Here is a 24155-nt window from a genome sequence, read left to right as displayed (position 1 = left end):
TTCAATGCTCACTTAGCGATCCAAAAAAATCTCATTGTTATCCTCAGATTCAAAAGGCAAAACCTTCCCTCTAAGTATCTAGGAATCCCCCTGACTGATAAACCCTGGCAAAAGATCCACTGGGAGAAACTGCTCTCTAACCTTGAAAATCGAAGTAAACACTGGACTAATAGGGTCCTTAACTTTGCTAGCTGGCTTGTCCTAACTAAGGCTGTCCTACAAGCCATCCCTCAATATATGCTCTCCATTCTTCCGACCCCCAAAGGAGTTCTCCAGAAGATTAGAAGCATTCAAAGAACTTTCCTATGGTCTGGAAATTCTGATAAACAGAAATGGGCTCTAGCAGCGTGGGATAAACTCTGTAAACCCAAGATCCTGGGTGGTTTGGGACTTCAAGACCCGGACACAGTAAACAAAGCCTGTGGGGCCAAACTTTGGTGGAGGTGGGTTAAAGAACCACAAACACCCTGGGCCAGGCTATGGAAAGCCAAGTATGCTGAAAACTGGAGCCCTCAGGATCTTATTCGAATGACCAACCCTCCAGCAGGTTCCCCCATTTGGAACTTGGCTAAGGCCAATCGAAATATCATACAGCAGCACTGCTTCTGGGAAATACGAAATGGCAACACAACTCTCTTTTGGGAGGATGCTTGGCAGCAGCTTCCCAAGCTTGAAAGTCCTAACTATCTTCCCCTGTAGCAAAGGTACCAGGAACAAGGAAAACTCACGGTGAACTAGTACTAGAGAGACAATATTGGGGACCAGTACTGGAGATAGTGGGACTCAAACAACACCCCACAGGCAGATGGAATGGACAACCTTCTCCTATCCTTGAACTCTTGTCTAGATAAAAGGAAGATCCGTTACTCTCAGGATGAAGATCAAGTGAGATGGGGCAAACTTGATGGTGGCACCTTCAACCTAAAGGAAGCCAGACTTTATTTAGAAAATAGGGATCAGGAAGGGAAAGTGAATTGGCACAACAATGTATGGGACACCACCATCTGGCCGAAGATAAAAACCTTCTTATGGCTCTTAATGCATCGTAAGATCCTCACTTGGGAGAACTTGCACAAAAAAGGCTTCATAGGTCCATCCTGATGCCCCCTCTGTGAAAAAGAAGAGGAATCGATGAATCATTTACTCAATAATTGTGAATGGACCAATAAACTTTGGGTTTGGATGGAGGAAATATTTAAACAAACAGACAGAATCAGAGATTCTATACAAGACAACATAGCCAACTAGAGAACCAATTACTCCAGCTATGACACTGTAAATATCCTATGGAAGCTCAGCCCTGGTTTCATAGTTTGGTCCACATGGAAAGAAAGAAACAGAAGAATTTTTCAAAAGGATTCTAGGCAGCTAGACACCATTAAAACAAACATCATGCAAAATATGCGTGAAACAACCCTTACCAGGTGTAAAGCAGAATAGGAGATCAGGCCATCTACAAATGACAGGCACATTCAGCAGATTTTTGGGATAATTGCTGCATCTAATCCCATTTCTCCGGCGCAACGACCCCCTCCTGTTTCCCCTCCTCTCTCTTGGCAACCTCCTCAACCGGGATTTCACAAGCTAAATTTTGATGGTGCCTCTCGAGGCAACCCTGGCCTTGCAGGTCTAGGAGGTGTTATACGCAACAACAAAGGCGAAATTCTTCACATCTTCAGTAAATCTCTGGGGGAAGCCACCAACAACGAGGCCGAATTTGCAGCTTTAGAGCAAGGATTACAAATCCTAATCCGCTTGGGGAAAGGGGAAACTATAGTGGAAGGAGACTCGCTCCTAGCCATCAACGCAGTGAGGAAATTACAAACTGGTTTGAGGTCTGCAAAGGTAACTAAGCATTGGAGACTGGCCATAGTCACCGAGCTCATAGCCAAGCATCTTTCCATTCTCGATGGGGTTGTTTTGCGGGCAATTAGGCGAAATGCAAATGCTATGGCGGATAGCCTAACAAACTATGTGGTGGACCATCGAAATGATAACTTGGACACCTACTGGCAGGACGTCGCGTGTGATGATCTTCGGGACAAATGCTTACAACTCTCCAGGCAAGACCTGGTCGGCGTGTCAGTAGAGCTGAATGGCAATCATGGGACCGCTCATCATTGATTTATGTGGCCAGCAATAAATATTCACTCCCTAATTCATAATGCAGGGAAGTGGCACCGTGGGTGGAAGTCCTCTGGTTCATATCGGGAGAGGTGGAAGATCCACCACAGGGATAGAGGTCAGATCATAGCATGTAGTCCGATTGTAATCGACTGTGATAATGAGAAGGCAGCCAATCACCTGCTGAGGATTCAGACTATTAGGTACAAGGGAAATACAGAGGCTCCAGTTAGGATCGCAGATCCTCACATTATATCCTCAACTATAAATACACAGACCACCGGGATTGATTTCAACTGCTTTAGAAATTTCTCAGAGCTCAGCCCTGTGCACACTGTGTGGTATATAGGAACCCATTTATCAATAGCTGGCACCTGCAATAGCATTATGGAAACGAGCAACAACCGAAGCACTAGAGCAACTAGGGAGTTGAAAAGAGCCCGGGAGATTTACGAAGCCTCTGTCTCCACAAAAGGCAAACAATATATTGAAGAACTCCAGATCAAGGTGAATGAAGCCCATGAAGGGATGGACTTTAATACCATCAGTGAGGAGATTGATTGGCTCTCAGACCCGGGTACCCCTGCAACCCGGGCCACCCAATTCCTAAGAACTTAGAGTGAGGCCTGGCGAATGAAAACCATGCTAGCTAAAGCCCTGAGCATGCAAGGAGCAGCTCTGAAGGAGGCCTACCAAGCAAATTCTCTCGCCTCAGCCAAGAATTCTACAAGGCTGGACAAGCTGGAAATCACCATGAAGTCCCTCACGGAGGAAGTGAGAATGCTGGCTTAGAGCCTGGGAGCCTTCATTCGGCTCTTCAAGCTTTCTATCCGCCAGGGGCTTAATGCTGTTGTTGATATCCCTGAGGACAACTTCAACACCACCACCATCAAATGCCAAAAGTCCCGAAGGGCTCCCAAGGAAGATGAGGGAGTTGGTCCAAGTGTAGCTGCTCCTCATGACATCGCAGGAATCGCCCAGTAAGTTTCCAAGGAGGCAGTTTTCCACAGTGGTTTACAGTCTGCCCTCTGTTGTTTAGTTTTTCTCTTCTGATGTTTGGTGTTTTTTTAATGTGGCAGGCCATTCAGAGGCCTTCTATGTTAGTTTTGGCTTTAGATATGTCTGGCAGCCCTGTGAGGTTGGCCTTTATTTGGTTTGATCCTTTGTTTACCAAGATTCTGTTCGGGTAGTTCAATTTAAAAGTAGCATGCTTCTTGCTACATAGTGCCTTTGTAAGCAGTATTTTGTTTTGATTGACCTGCATTTCTTTATTCTCTCCAGAAATGGCAGACTCATTTTGTAACCATATGTAATTTTTGTGATATAATACATCAACTGATTTACACAAAAAAAAGAAGCAGGAAATTTGCTACGAAATTGTTGTAGCTTTTCATGGAGGAGAATGCAAGTAAAAATCTCATCTAAGGGAGTTCTAATGGCATGTTTTTAGCTAATAAACATCAATGAAGACTTCAACACTGTCAAAAAGGTCAAATAGCTAGAAGAAAGGTGTTTTTTGAAATTTGCTACCAAAATTTGCTACGGAAATTCTAGAAATGATTGTTTTAGTAGTCAACTTTGGGCTTACTTTATGACCAAATGAAAATGAATTTTGGAAATCTGAAGGAGATTTTTGTTCAGAATGAGCTTATCTACAAAAGCCTCTCTCAGTGTTTACACAAACATAAGGTTTAGAAGATATTCACTTATCTTTGAGGCCTATTTTACAAAAATTTTCCTATCTAGAAATTTTGAAATTAAACTTGGTGGAGGTCCAGGTTAGCAAGTCAACCAAGTCAACATCTATGTGGCATGAGACACATCATCAGCTCCAGCACATTCAGAAAATAGTTGGGCTTGGTTATCTTCATCAACAAAAAGTGGTTAAAGTCTTAAAAGCTAGTAAAGTCCTATTTGAATTCAAACTATGTAAAATAGAAAATCCTTACAAGAACTCTGTTAGTTAGAAGGAAAATAGGAATAAGTCTCTTAGATAGTGGATCGAATCTGGCCCAGGTGGTAGGTTGATGTAAAGAGATGTTTTCTCTATAAATAGATAGCTTTTTGACTTTGGTAAGGGTTGATAGAGGATGTGAAGAAGCTACCATATGTAAATTTTCTCAGTTAATATACATTTACTGGCATACTCTGTTTTCATTACCTAAGATACAAATTTTTGTTTATATGTTTACTTGTTCTATCTTTTACATTGATATCAGTTTTTAAAGCATTATGATCACTTGGAATTCAATATTAAGGTCTGCTCCAACTTCCTTCATATGTTTTATCTGTTGTTAAAGGGTTTTATTCACTTCATTTCTAAGCCAAAATATGCCTCAGTTTCCTCAAAAAATAGTTATGTAAGTAATTGAGTTTCTTATAATTGACACCATGCCCAATGTTTATAGTACTCACTCCCTTTCACCTGCATAAAATGCAAGAAAAATTAGAGTTAGCTAGCTGAAAAACTTTGAGTTTTATATGGTCAATTTCATAAATATTTTGAGAGAGCCCTCTCATATTGGAAGGGCTAACTTCCAGTAAAAATTTGGTTTGAAATAGTTACACTTGGTTGGAGGTTGACACACCCCAACCTGTTCTAACCTAGTGATAACAACAACAACTATTGTATCACTGCATACAACTCTGATAGTAGCTCATTACACTTTGTCCCATGTTTGATCTACAGCTCTGTCAACATCAACTTTAAATTGCTCAATGTCGAATAACGTATCATCGACATGAATCAAACAATTCAACGTTCAACGAATTTTATTAATGCACGGTTGTCTCATCTCATCAACAGATAGATATCCCTGAGACTTAGATGCTTTCCAAGTACTGATGCCTTTACAATTCTATATACTGCATTTTCTGAAATGAATGTGTTGCTTTCGACAACTTCTACAGGGTACACCAAACCAAGAGAAATGACCCTTGTTCAATGTTTTTACTTAAGGCGTTGTTCAAGGCAATACTCCTTTTGTTCCAAAATTTATAATATAATGTGGCTCCAAATGTTGTGCCAATTTGCCTCTGCTATATATTTAAGGTCTTCAAGTTTAGACTTCTATTACATGACCAAACTTCCTCCACAACTTGTCTTAGGTATGGTAACAAGTGTGCCCTAATTGAAGAAAAAAACCTTAAATGATACCAAGATGTATGCCAACGATGACACAACACTGTGAGTGGATTCCAAAGGGTTTATCAACACTAGAATATGGAAGTATTATGCCTAGAAGTGTCTCACACCTTGCAAAACTTCACCGTAACTTTAGAAAAGACTTTGTGACATCCAATTAGATTGTCTCAATATCAGCCATAAATTTATTATACAGGAGTACACATATAAGTGTTATCATAAGTCTTTTAACACAAAATTTAATGTTTGATCTATTATTTCAATGTTCAGGACAAATTCTCCATAGGTAGGTGTAGATAAGTGTCAGACGTTAGAGCTCAAGCAATAAAGAAATCAGGGTCCTAACTCATGAAAATGTTGAGAAATACTATTTAGAGTACTAAGACCTCTCACAGATGTTCAACAAATCTTGCCTCAGGATTAGGCCACAATGGTCATTGAAACCCTCAAATAAATAAGTTTTTCCACATATCTTGAGCCTTTTAATGAGTTGAGTAAGTCAAATAAATATGGCTTATGAAACATAAGCCCTTCCCTAAGTATTCAACTTCCCATAGAGAGTAGTCATAATTACTTGTAGATCGTAGGTATGATTTTGCTAGACCATTGTCATAGACATGCAACAGAAATTATCAACCTACTTCAAGATCAGCTTCAATATACTGAATTTTCCCTCCAATCACCTGCAAACAATTGAAATAACAATGAAACCCTTCCAAATCTAGTACGCAGAGGATAGAGCATATATATTTAAATAGCATTTGGTTTTCCATAGAGAAAAGGTATAATGAAGTCTGAGCAGTGACAAAAGGTTAGGTGAGGTCCTTGTTTTAATTTATGTCCTTCATTGCTACTCTAGAATTTGAAAACTTCCAAGGGTTTATCAACAGAGGTATGGGCCGAGTTCAACTTCAGTTGGTGGCAAAGAAACTTGAGAGAAACCTACAAAACAAGTCCAAGCCCAAACAAATCCCATCAAAGAAAAATGTAGCCCATAAACCCTTCAAAATTCGTCCTTGTCAAAGGAGTGTTTAAGAAATGCCCTTGGAAGAACCGACGTATAACCATAAACATTAAGCCCAAAAGAAAACTTGAACATTGACTGTTTCTTGAGATTTTCTCCACCACTCCTGGTCGCAAGGATATTACAAAGAACATCTCTCAATATTAGTGTTGTGATCTTACCACAGAAAGATGAAATATCATCTAAAATAATGGAGCAATGGTGCCAATATATAATATATAGTTTAATAGGACATCCTTGAAACGTATCTTACTCGAGGTTTTGGAGGGAAATAAAAAATTTGACTTACAAATTAGATGGGGCTAAAAAAACATGTTTAAGTTGGGTTGACTTGCATTTTGAGTGGAGCCAAAATTACCTTTTAATTTTTGAACCCTTTTGGAAATGTTAAAACAAATTCATTTCTCCCTTAATTAAAACACCCTTCTCAGCCATAGTTAAGCCAATAATATTCATAAACTAATTAGGGATTTTGACCATAAGTAAGGGGATTCAACTTTACTCAAGAATATCTCTCAAACTATGAGGACCCATGAAGCGTGCCGTATATCTTCGGAATTGGCATAACAAAGTGAATCTAATGATGATGGTCTCCAAGGAAAATCCATTCATCTACTTCTTCAAAATCTTCCAAAATTGATGGGTATGATCATCTTCTAGGGGATCCAAACTCTAGAGCTAGGGTTTCATCAAAGAATTATCTCATCTATGCATGCCAGCATACTAAGGACATCAATGACAATATCCCACATTTTCTTTGACATCAATGACAACATACTTAACACATTGATAGATTTAATAGAACCATACTTGACAACCGAAGCAAATGTGTCTTCTTAATCCTCTCCCTTTTTCTGGGAGAAATCGTTGTTTATCACTTTCATCCATCTTTCTTTTGGAAGTCACAACTACCCTCTTTTCAACATAGATCCAAACAATCTTTAGCATGGTTGATTTGTTTGCTCCCTCTGAGTCCAGGGCTCATCTAATATAATATCTCTCGACACATGTTTTATTGTCATAAACTTTGTCCTTACAATATTTTCACTTATTGCAACAACCTAGGTAGGCTTCATCATGTACTTGCAATCTTCACTTGGAGGCCAAGGAAGAACAAATACAACCAAGCAATATATACAAGGACAAGAATAATAACAACAATAGTAATAATTGAAACAAGAGAGATATGAGATACTTATCTTTTGAGAACATGTCAGCTTTGCCCCCCTCTTGATCTTTAGCCTTCTTACATTCAACTTTTAAACCAACCTTGTCCACGTCATCATCATGATGCCATCCCTTCTTTGCAGGAGCTAGGGTTTCTTTTATCATTGGAAGGAATCAATTCTAAGATTTTGTAAACACCAGACATTCAAATGTCTAATATCCAAGACTCATGGTCTTCCAAGACTCAATTTCCTTGATGATTATTCTTGTTTATTCCAAATTTGGTTTCCCAAACTCATTGTAGTAGCATCATCCATACACCCATTGAATAATTCATCCCAAGTATCCTCAACAAGCTCAACATCAAGAAGATTTTTTTTTTTTAATTCTCAAATTTGAAGATGTGTTCCACCTCTCTTTTCATTGTAGATGTTCCTAATATTTAAGATAAGCATCAATATTTAGACCTATAGCATGTTGGATTCTTTTACAAAATTATATATGACATAAGAAACGACTAAATCATCAAATATTTTTGGATTGCAATATTAGATCTATAAATTATTTTTAACATTGAAGAGGGACTTAGCCTCTTTTTAGGATTTCTTTAAAGGTGTAATTAGTGGCAAAGATATAGTTCAATCTTGTGAACATAGTTCAATATAATGCTTCAATCTGACACCATTTCTACTCTTAGTATTTCCTTGATCAATAATGAAGAGACTTCCTCAGGAAAAACATTTCATCCTTCAATCTTCAATCTTCAAACTAATAACTTCAATATTTTATACACATGCCTATCCACATCATACTTGAACACATCATACCACTCATAAATGTAAGCTCAGTTGTCCTTCATTTAATACATTTTGTAAAATATTGAAACAATCCTTTGGTTCTGAAGAATATTGTGGTACAAGACTCATACTTGTATTTGGTCATTTTTTACTAAGGATCCCTTTTAACTTGATTTTAAATGATCAAATATTCCAGACAATAGCTGTACATACCTCACATCCAAGGAGGAATCAACCTTCAAAATTAGATCTTAGATATTCATCATAGAATCATCATCATGTGAAGACAAAGTTTATGTCATCATAGAATTCATTCCATGCTAGACCTATACTAGATTTCCAAAGCAAAATAATAACAACACATACCTCAATACTTCAGTCCTTAATATTTTTCACTAGGGCAATATCAGTGTCTTCCATATTATATTTTTTCCTCTTGACCTTCTTTCTTTGATAGATATATTCACATGTTAGACTTTATATCTTATTTAATTACATATATCTTCTTCAAATCTCTTCGAGTTTTCTTCTTCAAGGAAATCCCAGATCGACTCTTTTTCTAGGTCTCTTTCACTATGTATAGCACAAGGATATTTCAATATGAAATTAGGTTACTTCTAAATGGATTTGAAAATGGATCAGTCTTGACTTCTTACATTTGAAGGAGACACTTTGTCAATCTTGAAGGAGAGATACTTTTTCCTTAGGTCAAAATACATAATAGATAGCAGGATACATAAAAAAATGTTCTCAAGTTCAACCAAGTCAACCCTCAAAGACTTGATCCTTAACACAAGTTTGTCCATAATATGCCATTAGACTATTCAATACCAAACCTTGGATTGTGCCACAACGCTTCACTCAAACTTTGGAAGGTTTCATAGAGTGAGCTACCTCATACCTTCACATAGTTCCACATATACATGGCCTCAAAATTCACATCATTTCAAAGTGAAATGTGCCTCATAATTCACAAATCTTTTATAGATAATAAGTGTCTATGTTAAAGAATTCATTCATCTTTCTTCTTTCATGCGATGACTCCTTTATCCATAAATTTCCAACCTTCATTAATCTCGATAAATTATATTCAGACTTTCACAATAAATATTTGAACTAGGACATCTTTAGGCCTACTTAGGGTTTTTAGAGATCAAGAATGCTAGTTGGATTGGTGATCTTAATGTTCTTTCCTTCACCGTAGCTCTAAAACCATGTTGATATTCTAGTGAAATCAAGACTAATACAATTTTTCAAATTGATAACTATTTCCAATAATACAATATTACTTCTTTAGACCATTCCAATAATCAAGTAGTTATACATGAAAAATTTCAACCGTTCACTTCAACCATAGAGCAATAGAGATCAAAATAAACAATAATACAAGAGACAAGAGAAACTAGAAATTAGGCTAACACCCAGGGAAAAACCCACAAAGGGAAAACCCAACAATCTTTCCTTATGAGAGAGAATTTAATTCATCAAAATGTATATTAGAATATTCCAACAAGATTCCAAATTTCCTAACCTTAATATTTTCAAGTCAAACTAGTCAAAGGAGAGAGAATACATTCAACATTGGTCAATGTCAATTATGCATTAGAAGGGCTAAATTTTGGCCTAAGGTAGTTCGGAATAGGAGGGCCAAAATTCAATCAAAACCTCAGTCAACGAACTAGTCAAAATCTCAATCAAAATCTCAGGGTTAACTTGCAATCAATGAGCCCATAATAGAGATATAATTCAATCAAACAGAGTAAAAGAACCACTGTAAGTTTTCAACCTACACAAACAATCAAGGTCTCAGTCAAACAGAGGCAATAGAGACCAATTCAATGAAGGTCAAACTAATGTCAAACAGATGGTCAATGCAGATTAGAATTTATCCTTTCCTTCTTCACACATGTGGATGAATCACCTTCTTGTTTCAAATCAGATGTAATGGATGGATGAGATGTCAAATGATCTCCAATGAACTTCTATTTATACGTGGTTTAGGAGGATGGTTTTTACCTTGGGTCAAACCCATTCATCATGTGGGGCCAACTTGTGCACTTTAGGCCGACTTGGTCAGCATTCAAATTACCTAATTTCTCTTTTATTTTTCTAATGAAAATACTTACCATAACTACCAACTTTCAACATAATGCATGATTGTATGTGACAACTAGGGTTTTATCTATCCCCATGGTGAAACACCATCTAAAAATGATCCTACTTGGGATGAATTCCCCTTGTTATAGCTCCAAATCTGACTCTTGATGTTTGTGATGCTGCATTTATGGCCTAGGGCAACTCCTCCTTCTAGACCTCATCCAAATACTTAAAAAACAGTGTTTTATTCCCTATACATGACATTTCCTTGAGCTAAACGCGTGTGTACGTGGGTCTGTGTATACCCAACCTGCGTATATGTCTTAAAACACTTAAAAAAATTAAATCTCCTTAATTTCGGGCAAATATCATGGGTTTTACCTATTGATTACCTATTAGTGCTCGTGGCCCAACTAATCCCAACGAATTCCCAACTAAAAAACTACTTTAGGAGAAGTATAAAAAGGCTTCAATGGGAAGGCCTAAGGAGGGGAGAAGAGAGAGAAAAATCACTCTGCTGAGATTATCCCTGACCAAGTCTGAAGATCCCTGTGCTTCTAGCACTTCCCCCATTACAAGAAACCCTTGTTTCCTTGAGTTATGATGTCTTTCCATTAGTTGAGATATCTTGGAGTGAGTCATAGAAGGAGTTTGTTGAAGGCTTGAGATTGGATGAATCCAGAGGACGGTTCCACTTGGAGCCTGCAAAAGGAAGACTCGGGTGAACTCATTCCTTTCTGTACTTTAGTTATCTATAATAAAAGAAACACTTGTCTTGTTCTTGATATTAATCTTCTTCATGCTTGTGATATCAATGTTATGATTTACATATGAATGGTTGTTTCAATTGTATAACTAACTACTTTTCAATATGCTATGAAATTGATTTCCTTACGATGCTTGGTCCATATACTACTGTGATTTCTTGAATTGATTGTTTTGCAGGTTGAAGGATTGAAAGGAACTCCAAGAGGGTTTGGACCCTGGCTGGATCTTCCCAAACGAAGGACCCCCAAGTGCACCTCTCTTCGTGTAGTTTGTTTATATTAGCATCATGGTTGTGTGGAATTCTTGTTTTTCTTTGTAGATAACCCCCGATTTGCTAGGGTATCAACCCAAGACCCTAGGGGAATTTATCCCTAAACAGAATTGGCAACTCCACTGGGGACAACAGTATTGTTGTTCCTAGTTTGGGTTTATTCAAGCCAATCAGGGCTTAGTTGTTTATTTGCTTGCTGTGACTGAGTAGTCTGTTCCTGTAGGAACTTGAACTGTAAGTTTTATCAGTTTCTTCAGATTTTTTTTGTTTTTGTTTTTCTTGAGATCTGTTGTATACGTTGTTTTTCCAGTTTACAGAGGCGTATGTATGCAAGTTTCCTCAAGTGAACCCGCGTATACACAGGTTTCCTTGGGCTGAATAGCGTATACATGCAGCTGTGCATTGACACAGTCGCATATACCCTAAAATTTTCAAGATTTTTCAAATATTTTTGTTTCTGAAGATCTGTCTACTGGTCTGAGTCTGTCCTGAACAGTTACTTTTCTGTGTCAGCCTTTATTTTTACAACAAGTTCATGATTTCAAACTCTCTCCGGTTGTGGAAAGTATTGGTCTTGTTTTGTTTTGTTGCAAGCGTCATCATTTTTGTTTAAGCACACAAGATTTCTTTTTAGGAATCTTGGTTGTTCTGGTCTTCTAGGGCAGAAAGATTGGTCTCAATCTTTGTGGCAAATCTTGTTTTGGTGATCTTTTTGTTTGCGTGTCAAAACTGCATCTTTGTGGCCATTTACTTTTCTTGCTTTTTGAAAGTTGTTGTGTGATGATTTTGAGAATTGTCTTTCTTGATCTCATGATCATCATCACCAAGCTCTTTTTCACTGCTTTTTTATTGTTAAGAGCATCTTGAAACACACTTTTTGTTGAGTTTTCACCCGTTTTGTGTTGTTAACTTGCAAAGTGTTTTGTTGCCTATTCTTCGATCATAAAGTTTCAGTCTTAGTTGGAGCACTTTTGAAAAGTCATTTTTGTTTTTTATTTTGAAGAAAACCTATTGAAAAATTGGTTTTTGCTTTATTTGGCCTTGTTTTGATTTAGTTTTGTTTTTGCGAGTGAAAGTGCATCTTTGTTTGTCTTGAAATTTTCTTTTAGTGTTTGGATGAAAATGAGCATTAGCAACTTATATTCTATCTAAACATCTTAAGTGGCTAATTAGAATTGATAAACAAGTTACTTTCATTCTTTGATTTAGAGTAGTCTTAAGTTTGCATCAGCATGTACTCATTGCATTAGGATAAATTTGTGCATCTTTTAGGGCATCCATAGTTTTGTTAATTTTTGTGAGTGTGAAGCTTGAGTAAAAGAAAAGAAAAGAAAAATTTGTTGCTTTCTTAGAAGTTCCTCAGAACCTAGTAGAAATTTCTTTCATCGAAGAACAAAACGAGTGCATTTGCATATAGTTTGGTTTTTATTAATTTCTTTTGCGTCAAAACACCATCAGTTTCATCTCCGCTTATCCCTTGACTTAAAGAATAGCCCATTTAAAAACAAGCGCTAATTAAAATACACTAGAACTTTTTCATAATTGTCAGTTTAGACACACCAACAAATTTTAGGATATTTTAGGGCCTTGGATTAGGCATGTGGAGAGAAAACTCTCTAAGGCCATTTAAACTATCAAACATAGGAATCTGAATAGTGAGTGCAAATCCAATAGCGTTAAGAAGACTAGGAAAGCTCCGGATCTAGGAGTTAAGCACGAGGGTTTTGAAGATAAGGAAGAGAGATACCCCCTCTCCTACTTGTCAGACCTTACTTCACGACTGTTCCGCCTAGCTTCTGACACGAGTTGGTAACCTTAGTTTCTTCTCCTAGGGATTTACATAGGTGGCTACGGAGGGCAATCCCGTGGCACCTGAGGTCGACGTTGTATCACTCTCAACGGTACTATTGGAGGGCACCTTTGCGAAGCTTGGGGGCTTGCACCGGCGTAGCTGTTGTTAGGAGGTTAGCGTAACTTCCTTTGTTACCTTCGCTGGTAAGACTGGGCCGTCATTATCCCAGACTATCTTCAGAAGGCCCTTACTTCACTTTCTTGTATTTTGGTGTCCGGTCCTCATCACCCGGAGCGGAAATAATTGAAATTTGTTTGAGTGTCTGACATATTTTAGGGACTTTTTAGTGTGTGCTATATGCTCTTAGTTGGCATAGCTTTCATTTTTCTTGAGTCTTTAATTAGATCTTAATAAAAATTCAAAGTGGTTGACTGATTGCCTAGACGGTCTCGAAGACTTCGTGGTCTTTCACCACCAAGTTTAGAGCCTTCTCCTAGAAGGCGCAGAGGTAATACTGCCAGTGGATTTCATCCCGTGACAGCTGATGCATCGGGGATTAATCCTCCCCTCGGGGGCATTAGTGTTCAGGATAGGCCTGGTACTTTCGCAAAACTAGAGATAAACACTCCAGTTCTTTCTCGAGTTCTCTTTCAATCAGAAGATAACATAGAGGTAGGAGAACTCCCAGAGTCGTTAGTGGCTCTGAATTCTCCTCTACCTTCTAACTATCCAGACGTATTACAATATGTTGGGACTCCAAGGCATAGACCATCAAGTCCATGTCATTTTATGCACTTACCTTCGATGACCACCACTGGAAGCATGGCTTCTACTACAAGTGCTACAACCATGCAGACTTCAACATCAGTACAAGGGGGAGGAACTATTTCCATCCCCTCTGCATCTCTATTTGGGTATTTTGCTAGCACATCCTTAGTTGGGTCTACCTTCATTCCTTCTATGAGTGGAAATTCCCAAGCCAATGCATTTAGTTCTGGATTCTTCCCGTTTGTCACCCATTCACAGGGTATTCCATCAGTTCCATTTAGTGCCTCCACATCCATGATGGGCGGGTCAACTTCATTTTAGGGTTTTCCTTTTGGAGGTGGTCATATACCACATTCCAACTCGACGATAGGATCTATGCATTTTTCTTCTACGGGACAAGGCAACAATCCCTTTCAAGGTTAGACTAACCCTGCGGTTAGTGGCATAGGAACTGGGAATTCGTTTTTTGGCCAACAAGGGAATAGGCCATACTCCACAATGAGTTTATTTCGAAGTATTCCTCCCTTAGCTTCTGCTTGAAATCTGTATCAGGGGTTATCAACTCCTTATAATCCTTTAGGAGGGAGCTGTGCTGGTTATGGATGTTTTTTGGCCGGAGTTGGTCAAACTCTGAGTTTTGCTGGATCACAAGGTCTGCCTTTTGGTTCAGCTGGTTACTTCGGGCAGCCTGGTGCCTTCCAAAATCCAGGCCAATATTTTCATAACTTTGGGGGCTCCACCCAGTCTGGGTTGAATCCCCAAGGTCCTCCTAGGCTTCCTTTTCTGGCAATGTTGAATTTGCCAGATCTCACAAAATTAACAAATGATCCAATGAAATGCAATCCGGCCTGGCCTCCGGTCCCAACCAAACTCTCTTCTGACATTCCAAAGTTTGAGGGGAACAGCGGTGAAGACCCGGGCAACGATGTGACCACATTCCATTTGTGGTGCTCATCAAACTCCCTTATCGATGACTCGGTTAGGTTGAGACTTTTTCAATGCACCTTGACTAGCAATGCAGCCAAGTGGTATATAGAGTTGCCAGGGGGCAGCTTTACATCTTTCGCCGATTTGGCTAATATTTTCCTAAATCATTTCCAGTTTCTCGTCTGTTATGATGCTGGAACTAAACTTCTGGCCAATTTTCGTCAGGATACGACAACTCACATTTCTGATCATATTCAGGAATGGAGACAGAGAAAGAGGCTCATTAAAGCCGAAATTCCTCTGGAATACCGTCTCGAATGGTTTTTGAAATCTTTACAACCTGAAATCTCTAAGGATGTCTCTCTGTCCGGAGTCTATTCTGAGGAGCAAGCTATTTTCAGGGCCCAACAGTTAGAATTGATTTATTCTCAATCTGGGATTCTACAAAAAATCTTGCCAGATGCTCCTGGGACTAAGGTTGATATAGCCAAGTCGAAGCCAGGTCCCCATGCGGATGGTATCGTTGGATCTGTAGACACAAATGCAGTGAACCTGTTGAGCCAATTGCAGCAGTTGTCTTTACAAACTGCTCCTAACAATCAGGTCACATCGTCTAACCCTTCGTCTTCTCAACCCTCTTTTGTTAATGTCGTCCAATCTTCCAACCCCAAAGGAAATTAAAATTCCAATGAGAAAAAGAAAGGACGAGGTAAGAAAAAGAGTCAAGATGGGAAGCCTGACGCAAATAAACCTAGCAATAATGCTGGTGGTGGTGGAAATGAGTCTAGAAAGAAAGTCAAGTTTCCATGCAAGCTATGTAGTGGAGACCATTTAACTCATCTCTACCCAAAGATTCAAGACGCTCAGTGCTTGTTAGGGCAGCAAGGGACTTCTAGCTCTCAAGCTGTGCTAACTAGCCATTTTCCCCAAGGGTAGTTCGAATTGTGGTACCGGGGCAAGGGGCAACCAGGAAGGGGAGAAATCATCAAATGTTTTCATGATGGGTTCTAATGTCCATGTGGCCACTCGGTCGCGTGATTATGGTGAAACTGAAACATCCAAGGACAAAACTGCTCCCGGAAATACCAACCTTCATATTGAGCGACCCTGTGTCGAGACTACACCACGGATACCGAAAGGTTCCACTAAACACGCAACTATTAATCCTAATGCTAGGGCCACCTAGAATTACTCCATTGTTGAGGATCTGGCTCAGAGTCCATGCGCTATGTCCGCTTTAGAGGTTCTCTAGTCGTGTCCAGCTCAACGAAGTGCTTTGCTTTCAGCGATAGGGGAAGTTGATCCAAATAACTCTTTATGCTTAATGTCAAAAAGTGACTCCCTCATCACATGGCTTTTCAAATAAAGTCTACATACCGGAAAATTAATATTTTTTCGTACCGTTATTGATGAAGGAGCTTCCATGTGCATCATGTCGATGTCATATTGGAAGGCCATTTGATCGCCTTCGGCTGTTCCTTCACCTACCCTCCTGACTGCATTTGATGGGCATTCTCATAGACCGCATGGGATTATCCCGGCCTTTCCCATATGTGTTGGGGGAAGGTCGTTAATATCGAAGTAGAAGTCATTGACGCTAACCTAGATTACAATCTCCTCTTAGGAAGGAACTGGGTGTACGAAATGGATGTCGTTGTTTCGACTCTGTTTCATGTCATTTGCTTTCCTCATGAGGGGAAAATCGTCAAGGTTGATCAATTGGATTATTCTCCAGTTGATCCTCGAGCAACTTCGGATTCTACTGTTCCTTTAGTGGATAACCCTCACCCGCCTACTGAGAATCTAGGAGTTGGGATGTATTATTCATTGATGGGTACATTTGATTTTCCCTCTCCTATCATTAGAATCAATGTCGTCTCATCATCCAAGGAGTCTTCACCCAAGAGTTCTTCCAAACTCATTATTTTTCAGACCCTTGGACCTTGCCTCCACCTATGACCACATTAGCTGAAGGACAAGTTGGTGGAATGGCATTCCCTATGTCTGTAGCAGAGCTTAGATATCAGTTTATCATCAACTCTGTAGACAACCATTCTACTTCGTTCTCTGAGGAGGAATTAGACGGTGATGTGGCCCCGACCTGGACCCTTGATTCTACCTCCGCTATGGACTGATTAGATACGGTTTTACCATCCGAAGAAGAAATCCTAGAAATAATGATGGGTGTGGATCAACCTTGGGAAGACTTACACCATCGTTCATATTTTCTTCCTCCGTTGCAGAAAGTAGAATCTAGATTCTCTGAGCTGTTTACTAGTGATGTTTGTACGATATCAAACCCTTTGGCTCCAGCACACTTTCGTGCCAAAGGTAATATGTCGACGATTTCAAAAATGATATCTATAAACATCTCTAGGAACCCTAACGTGATCGAGAATCTCTTCATCGGAGCCGAATGTTCCCCTGAAGAAATTCAGATTTACACTGACCTTTTTAAGGAATTTCGAGATGTATTCGCTTGGTCTTATGAAGAAATGCCTGGCATTGATCCATCCATAGTTCAACATGAGATCAAGACGTATGAAAACACCAAGCCAATTCGTCAGAATCTTCGACTGGTTAATCCTAAGAAAGCAGTAGCCATTAAAGCTGAAGTAGAGAAGCTGCTCAAGGTGGGTTTCATATACCTTATTCCTCTTACAGATTGGGTTTCTAATCCAGCCCCTGTAGATAAAAAGCAAGAAACAATCCGAGTATGCATTGACTTTATGGACCTAAACAAACCTTGTCCCAAAGATAATTACCCCATGCCATTTATTAATCAGATTATTGATGAGTGTGCGGGTAATGAGATTTTCTCCTTCATGGACAGTTTTTCCAGTTATAATCAGATCTCTATCCATCCTGAAGATCAGCATAAGACAACTTTTATATGTCCCTGGGGTACCTTTGCATACAAAAATATGCCTTTTGGTCTCAAAAATGCTGGAGCTACCTTCCAGCGGGCCATGTCATATGCTTTCCATGACATTAAACATATCATTGAAGCATACTTGGATGATCTAGCTGCTCGTTCTCGAAAGAGAACTGATCATCCTAGTCACCTTCGATTGGTTTTTGAGCGATGTTGATTTTACAAGATCCAGTTGAATCCCAATAAGTGTGTTTTTACGGTTACATCTGGTCGGTTATTAGGGTTCATTGTGTCAAATGAAGGGATTCGAGTTGATCCCTTCAAGGTAGAGGCAATAATTCAGTTGCCTCCCCCGTCCTCAATTCGGCAACTTCAAAGTCTTCAAGGGAAGGCTAATTTCTTAAGAAGGCTTACGGCGAATTATGCCGAGATCACCAAAGGGTGTATGCATTTGCTATGGAAAGGAGTTCCATATGTATGGGATGACTTTGCGTAGCGGTCGTTCGATGCTTTGAAAAAGGCATTAGTCTCTGCCCCACTTTTGAGTCCACTGGATTATGGTAGGGATTTCCTTTTATATCTCGCTGCAGCAGAATCAACCATAGGTATGGTTCTCGTTCAGGAAGACGATGCTCTCATGGAGCACGTGATTTATTATTTGAGCCAAGGCTTGATAGGTCCTGAACTTCGCTATTCTCCTGTTGAGAAGCTGGCTTTGGTAGTTGTCGATGCTGTCCAACGGCTCCGTCATTATATCTTACTATGCAAAACTTTTGTCTTAGCAGTGGTCAATCCATTCTAATTTGTCCTTAGTAGGCAAGTGATTGGGGGAAAATATAATCAATGGATAGTCATTTTATAAGAATTCGATCTCGAGTTCTTGTCCGCCAAGTCTAAGAAATATATGGTTTTTGCGGAGTTAATTTCCGAGCTGCCTTGTGGAGAGGATACTGTTTATGAGGAAAATTTTCCCGATGAACATTTATTCCTCATCTTTTCACTCGGCCCTTGGTATGGAGATATCATTGTCTATCTCCAGACTTGAAAGTTTCCCTCTACTTTCTCTAAGGATGAACGCTGAAAATTACGTCACTTGGCTAAGAACCATGTTATCATTGGTGTACATTATATCGTCGAGGGTTTGATTCAATCCTTTGACGTTGTTTAACCCTAGAGGAAGCAGATTCAGTGCTTAATGATTGCCAGAGTGGAGCTTGTGGTGGTCACCTTTCAGGGCTTGGTACAGCCCATCATATCTTGTGTGCCGACGATTTTTGGCCTTCGCTCTTCAAAGATTGTGTTGAAGTCGTCAAACGTTGTCACCCCTGCCAAGTTTTTACTCGGAAGATGCGCGCACATCCAGCTCCTCTTTTTCCCGTTGTCATTGTCAGTCCTTTTACTAAGTGGGGTATTGATTTTACAACTTGTAATCCGCCTTCAGCTGCGAATCACAAGTACATTATCATGGCCGTAGACTACTTCACGAAGTGGGCTGAGGCTATGCCCACTTATAAAAATGATAATGAAACAATGGCATTGTTCCTTTTTAATCAAATTATCTCAAGGTTCAGTATCCCGAAAGAGATTGTCACTGACCATGGCAATCATTTCTAGAACCAACTAATGTATGAATTGGCTCTTAAATTGGGTTTCCGGTAGGAGCAATTGTCTCCATATTATCCTCAGGCCAATGGATAGGTTGAGGCAGTGAAAAAAACCCTTAAGATGATCCTGCAAAGGACAATTGACAAAAATTGGTCCAATTGGCATATTATGTTGTATCTGTCTCTTTGGGCATACCAAACCTCTGTAAAGACTGCTACAGGTTTTACACTTTTTCAGTTAGTTTATGGGATAAAATCTATCTTTCCTATTGAATGTGAAATTCCATCTCTTAAGTTAGCTATTGAGCTCCTTCCAGAGACTTCTAGTCTCGAAGAGCACCTCCTTCATTTGGAACATCTCGATGAGCAGCGTCGAGATGCCGCCACAATCAATGAGGCTCATAAGAAAAGGGTTAAAACTCAGTAAAATAAAGCTGTCTGTCCTCGAGTCTTTTCTGAAGGCGACCTTGTCTTGGTCTATGACTAATATTAGGACGTCTCGGGGGCAGGAAATTTCAAGCCTATGTAGTACAATCCCTTTATAATTAAACAAGTTTTAGAAAAAGGGGTGTATGAGTTAATCGATTTTGAAAGAAACAAGTTGGCAGAGCCCCGAAACGGGCTCTACCTCAAGAAGTACTTTGCTTAAGTAGCAACTAAACAATGGCTTCTTTGTACATATCTCATCGGGAGTTTTTTGATATCGACACTTTTTGGTCTACTGTGGCAGGTGTTGATGGATGACTTGGTCTATTTTGGATTCGCCGATGGTGTTAGTCAGCACACTCAGAACCTCGCTTCCGCATCTTGGGTAATTTACCATCCAACTGGTCAGTGGATGGTGTCAAGGGTAGTATGCATTGGTCCCGCTTCAAATAATATGGCTGAATATACTGCTGTCATTAATTTACTATCCGAAGCAATTTCTTATGAAATTAATTCATCGGTAGTCTATCTTGATTCACAATTGATAGTCACAATTAAATAACATTTATCGGATAAGGGATCCATGTTTATATCGCCAGTATTTAAGGGTGATGTTGTTGCAATTATCATTTACTTACATTAATTATTTGCACATTCCAAGATCTCATAATTGGTTAGCTGATTCTATCACTAATCAAGCATTATACTGGCATATCATTCATTCATCACAATAAAATCAAGCATCAAAAAGTCGAAACTATATATATATATATATATATATATATCATAAAATATCTCGAGTGTACATAAGTGTGTCCAAAATAATATACAAAATTGTTACTCAAATGCCCATAATCATGTCTGGTACATTTAATGTCCTGGCTCAGGATAAGCGGCTAAGTATGCGACTACTGCTTTGGCCACACGCTTAAGAGTGCGAATCCACTCTTGTGGCATGCCAATCACATGACACTGCATGTCTATAGGGAGATCCTCTACAGCCTCCATCGGTACTTGGTGAGTTAGTCTCACCAAATGCTGTCGAACTGTGTAGAAGTCGCTCTGTGTCCACAACCGCCTCTTCGGCTCCTCGGCCGCGACGTCCATGCCATGGGAACCCATCTGGTCGTACTAGCCCAATATCTGAAACATGATCATAATATTATTCATTTGAATCCTATCAAAAATATTTTTCAAAACTCATTACTATTTGAAAAATCATAAAAAAATCATAAAAATCATAATAAAAAGCATTTGTTACCTATATCGCCCCATGTTGCGATTGGTGGTAAAGCTAGACCAGGATCCCCTCGAAAGTCCAACCTAGCATAGGGATAGTCGTCTATGACGATGATCTACTTCTCCCACCAGGAGAAGAAGTCATCGTCGAAAGCAGTCTGTGGAACGTCCCCACCTCCTAGTCGTTTCATCAAGTCAGCCCACCTGCCCATTCGTGGATCTCGTGGGGTGTTGATCGAAACTAATACTCTAGGACGGAGTGCTGGGACCCTCTCAAAGAAGAAAGAGCACAAAATAGTTCCATACCCGAATTTTTTAGTCTTCCCCTTCTTGATAGAAGTAAACTGGCTCTTCAGGTTAGCGAGAAGAGGAGTACACCAATCAAATATGATGGTGAGACAGTCTACTGCCAAGCTCATGGCTAGCCGTGAAGCCTGGTGTAAGGAAGCTGATCCGTTCACTCTAGCTATAGTGAATAGGATGATCCTCAGTGATAAACTCTCCACATGCTTGATTGGAATTTGACTTCCAACCTTTTCTGGATGACCCAGGCAATATATATGCACATAGTCCTCGATAGAGAGACTGCCTCATGATCTGCCCGTGGAATGTACTACCTCTCCCCTTCGGGAAAGGCCTGTGATGAAATAAATATCTTCGATCTCTATCTTGAGTGGCATTTGATCAATCATAAATGAGTCATCCTCGATGCTCCAGTAGTGAATGAGCATTTCGAGCAGGCGGGTGTTTGCTTTCATGTTTGGCATTTTAAAGCATTTTAGCAAACCGCACCCTCTTAAGGCATCCAGGGCATTAGAATCGTTCATAACCTCATCATCCACTAACGAATGCTCTCTTTCTCTCCAAGTGACTGGCATCCTGAAGAAAAAATATTGGACCGTTAGATTTTTATTTTGAATTTTTCGCGGCGTATATGCGGGTCTGTTTCATACATAGTCGCATCTAGGGCCTACGTATACGCAGGTTGCACGTAGCCAACCTGCGTATACGCCACGACAAAATTTTTGAAAATAATTCAACGGTGAAACTCGAATTAAAAATTGTAAAACCAATCACAATTGAATGCAAGATAAGTTTATGGGTTACCTAGTGATTTTGGGAAGATTTGAATGGTCGAATTTGGTGTATGGCAAAGTTTGCTCCTTTGCTCTCAAATCAAACGATGATAATGATGAGTCCAGACACTATTTTATAAGCTTTGAAAATGTCATATTTTTTCAAAAATTGATTTTGTTTTGTCTCATGTAACTTTTAACTTGGGAACTTGAAATGTCGAGAATAGTTTGGTTTTCAGGACATTTTGGACGCTTTTTCGACAGTTTCGAAACGGTTCCATGACTGCTGACCCGCCATGGCAGTTATTGTTTTCTCACTGGCATATAGGTTAGGGAAGCCATTTTTCCATTAAATTATACATACTAGCCTCCATTTGTTGATACACTTGCCATAGGGTCGATCCCATCGTGTTATGGTTCATAAACCATCTTCACTCGCCGATTTTTTAAATCATGACACGATGGTAGAGCCATCCTTTTCATGGGCATCATAGTTAGCACCTCACTAACATTTGTTGCCCATGCTGCTTCGATTTGAGTAGGCTCAGGAGTTCTTTGTAATCCCGCCATGACTTATGCGATCAAGACTCATTCCTCTTTACTTCTTCGCTTTGTTCTGACCTTGTACCCTAGAGGCTCCTTTTTGTCGAGTTGTACTACTGCATTGCATTTTGACCATTTGAACCTTTTGGCCTTAAGCCGGCTTCACTTGGACTCATGTTTAAGCCAACTTTTGACCATGATGACTGCAAAATCAAACTTGCATTCCCTTGACTTCTGCAACTTGACACACCTTGACCCGTGGAAGGAACACACCTTTGAGTGTCTTTGACCAGTTTTCACCTCCCTGCATTGAGCATAGGATTGTTCCAATCCCAGGAACTAGATCATCTGTTTCACCGACACTTGTTCTTTCCACTGTACTATAGCATTCTTTTATTCTTTTTCCAACTTAAAGAAAAAGACAAAAAAATTATATATTCCAAAAAGAGCGGGAACGGGACAATATTTCCACTTATTGTTGGCAGCTAGAGTTAGTCGTGTCGCCCTTGAACAAAGCACTCAAAACAAAGTCTCCTTCGCTTGGGCAGGATTTAGTTTGACTTAGGTACGCCTTAACCTTGTTATTGAGTCAGTTCTCCCCCGATTGGTTATCTCTTCCAATCATATGGAGGGCTCGTTTGTGCCTCCTGCATGACGAACTTGTACAGAGTCATCATATGCTGCCACATAGTCACATCAAGTCGTGCTTTTGTTCAAGGGAAGTTAGTTAAGTCGGCCTCTCTGCGGTGTCTCTTGACTCATTTTTTAGTGGGCCATCCCTGGTTGTCAGTGTCTTGTCTATCATCACATCAGTTATATTGGTCCTTTACTCGTGCCAGTTTGAGAAGGTCTCCATTGACTTCTTGCTGGCGAGTCTTGTCCTTATTGACGACGACGTCTTGCTCTGAGGACAGGCCTAGAGCCGCACCCTAGCCCTATTTTCATTATTGATAGGTCACCTTGTGCTCATCATCGATCAATATCATGGGTCTTTGACTGAGTAGTTTCCCTTGTGTTCGACATCAGCTTACACTATCACACATTGGGATTTGTGCAGTACCTTGGTTTCCATTTGACCCTATTGGTGGATACCTTGCCTCTATGTCAGCTTTCATTATTGGTTGGTTTAGAGGGTTTCTGTCATGTGCTAGCCACATCTTGTGTATGCTGGAAATGTGCTTCGGTCGGTTTACTACATCTTTTTTCTTTTGATTCCTTCCACATTATTGGCCTACGGGTTACACTCGCGCTAGATTGGTGAAGGATGCCTTAATGCCTTCCTTCTAGCAGATCTTTCCCTATCGACTACGACTCATTGCTCTGGGGCAAAGATCTAGAGTCCATTTGGCAGTACCTTGAGGTTTGCAGTCATTAGTGGCAGATCCTTCGCTATTGACAGCGGGAAACCATCATTGTCTCCTGATTGATAGATTCTTATAGGTGTTCGACTCGAGCTCATCTATTCACACTTGTTAGATTGTACTGGGTACCTTGACGCTCATTATCATTATT

This window comes from Pinus tabuliformis, chromosome 2_1 (assembly GCF_031772625.1).
Source record: "Pinus tabuliformis cultivar Carrire ecotype Pingquan chromosome 2_1, CPIR1, whole genome shotgun sequence".
Lineage (NCBI taxonomy): Eukaryota > Viridiplantae > Streptophyta > Pinopsida > Pinales > Pinaceae > Pinus > Pinus tabuliformis.
Note: the sequence above shows the minus strand (reverse complement) of the source record.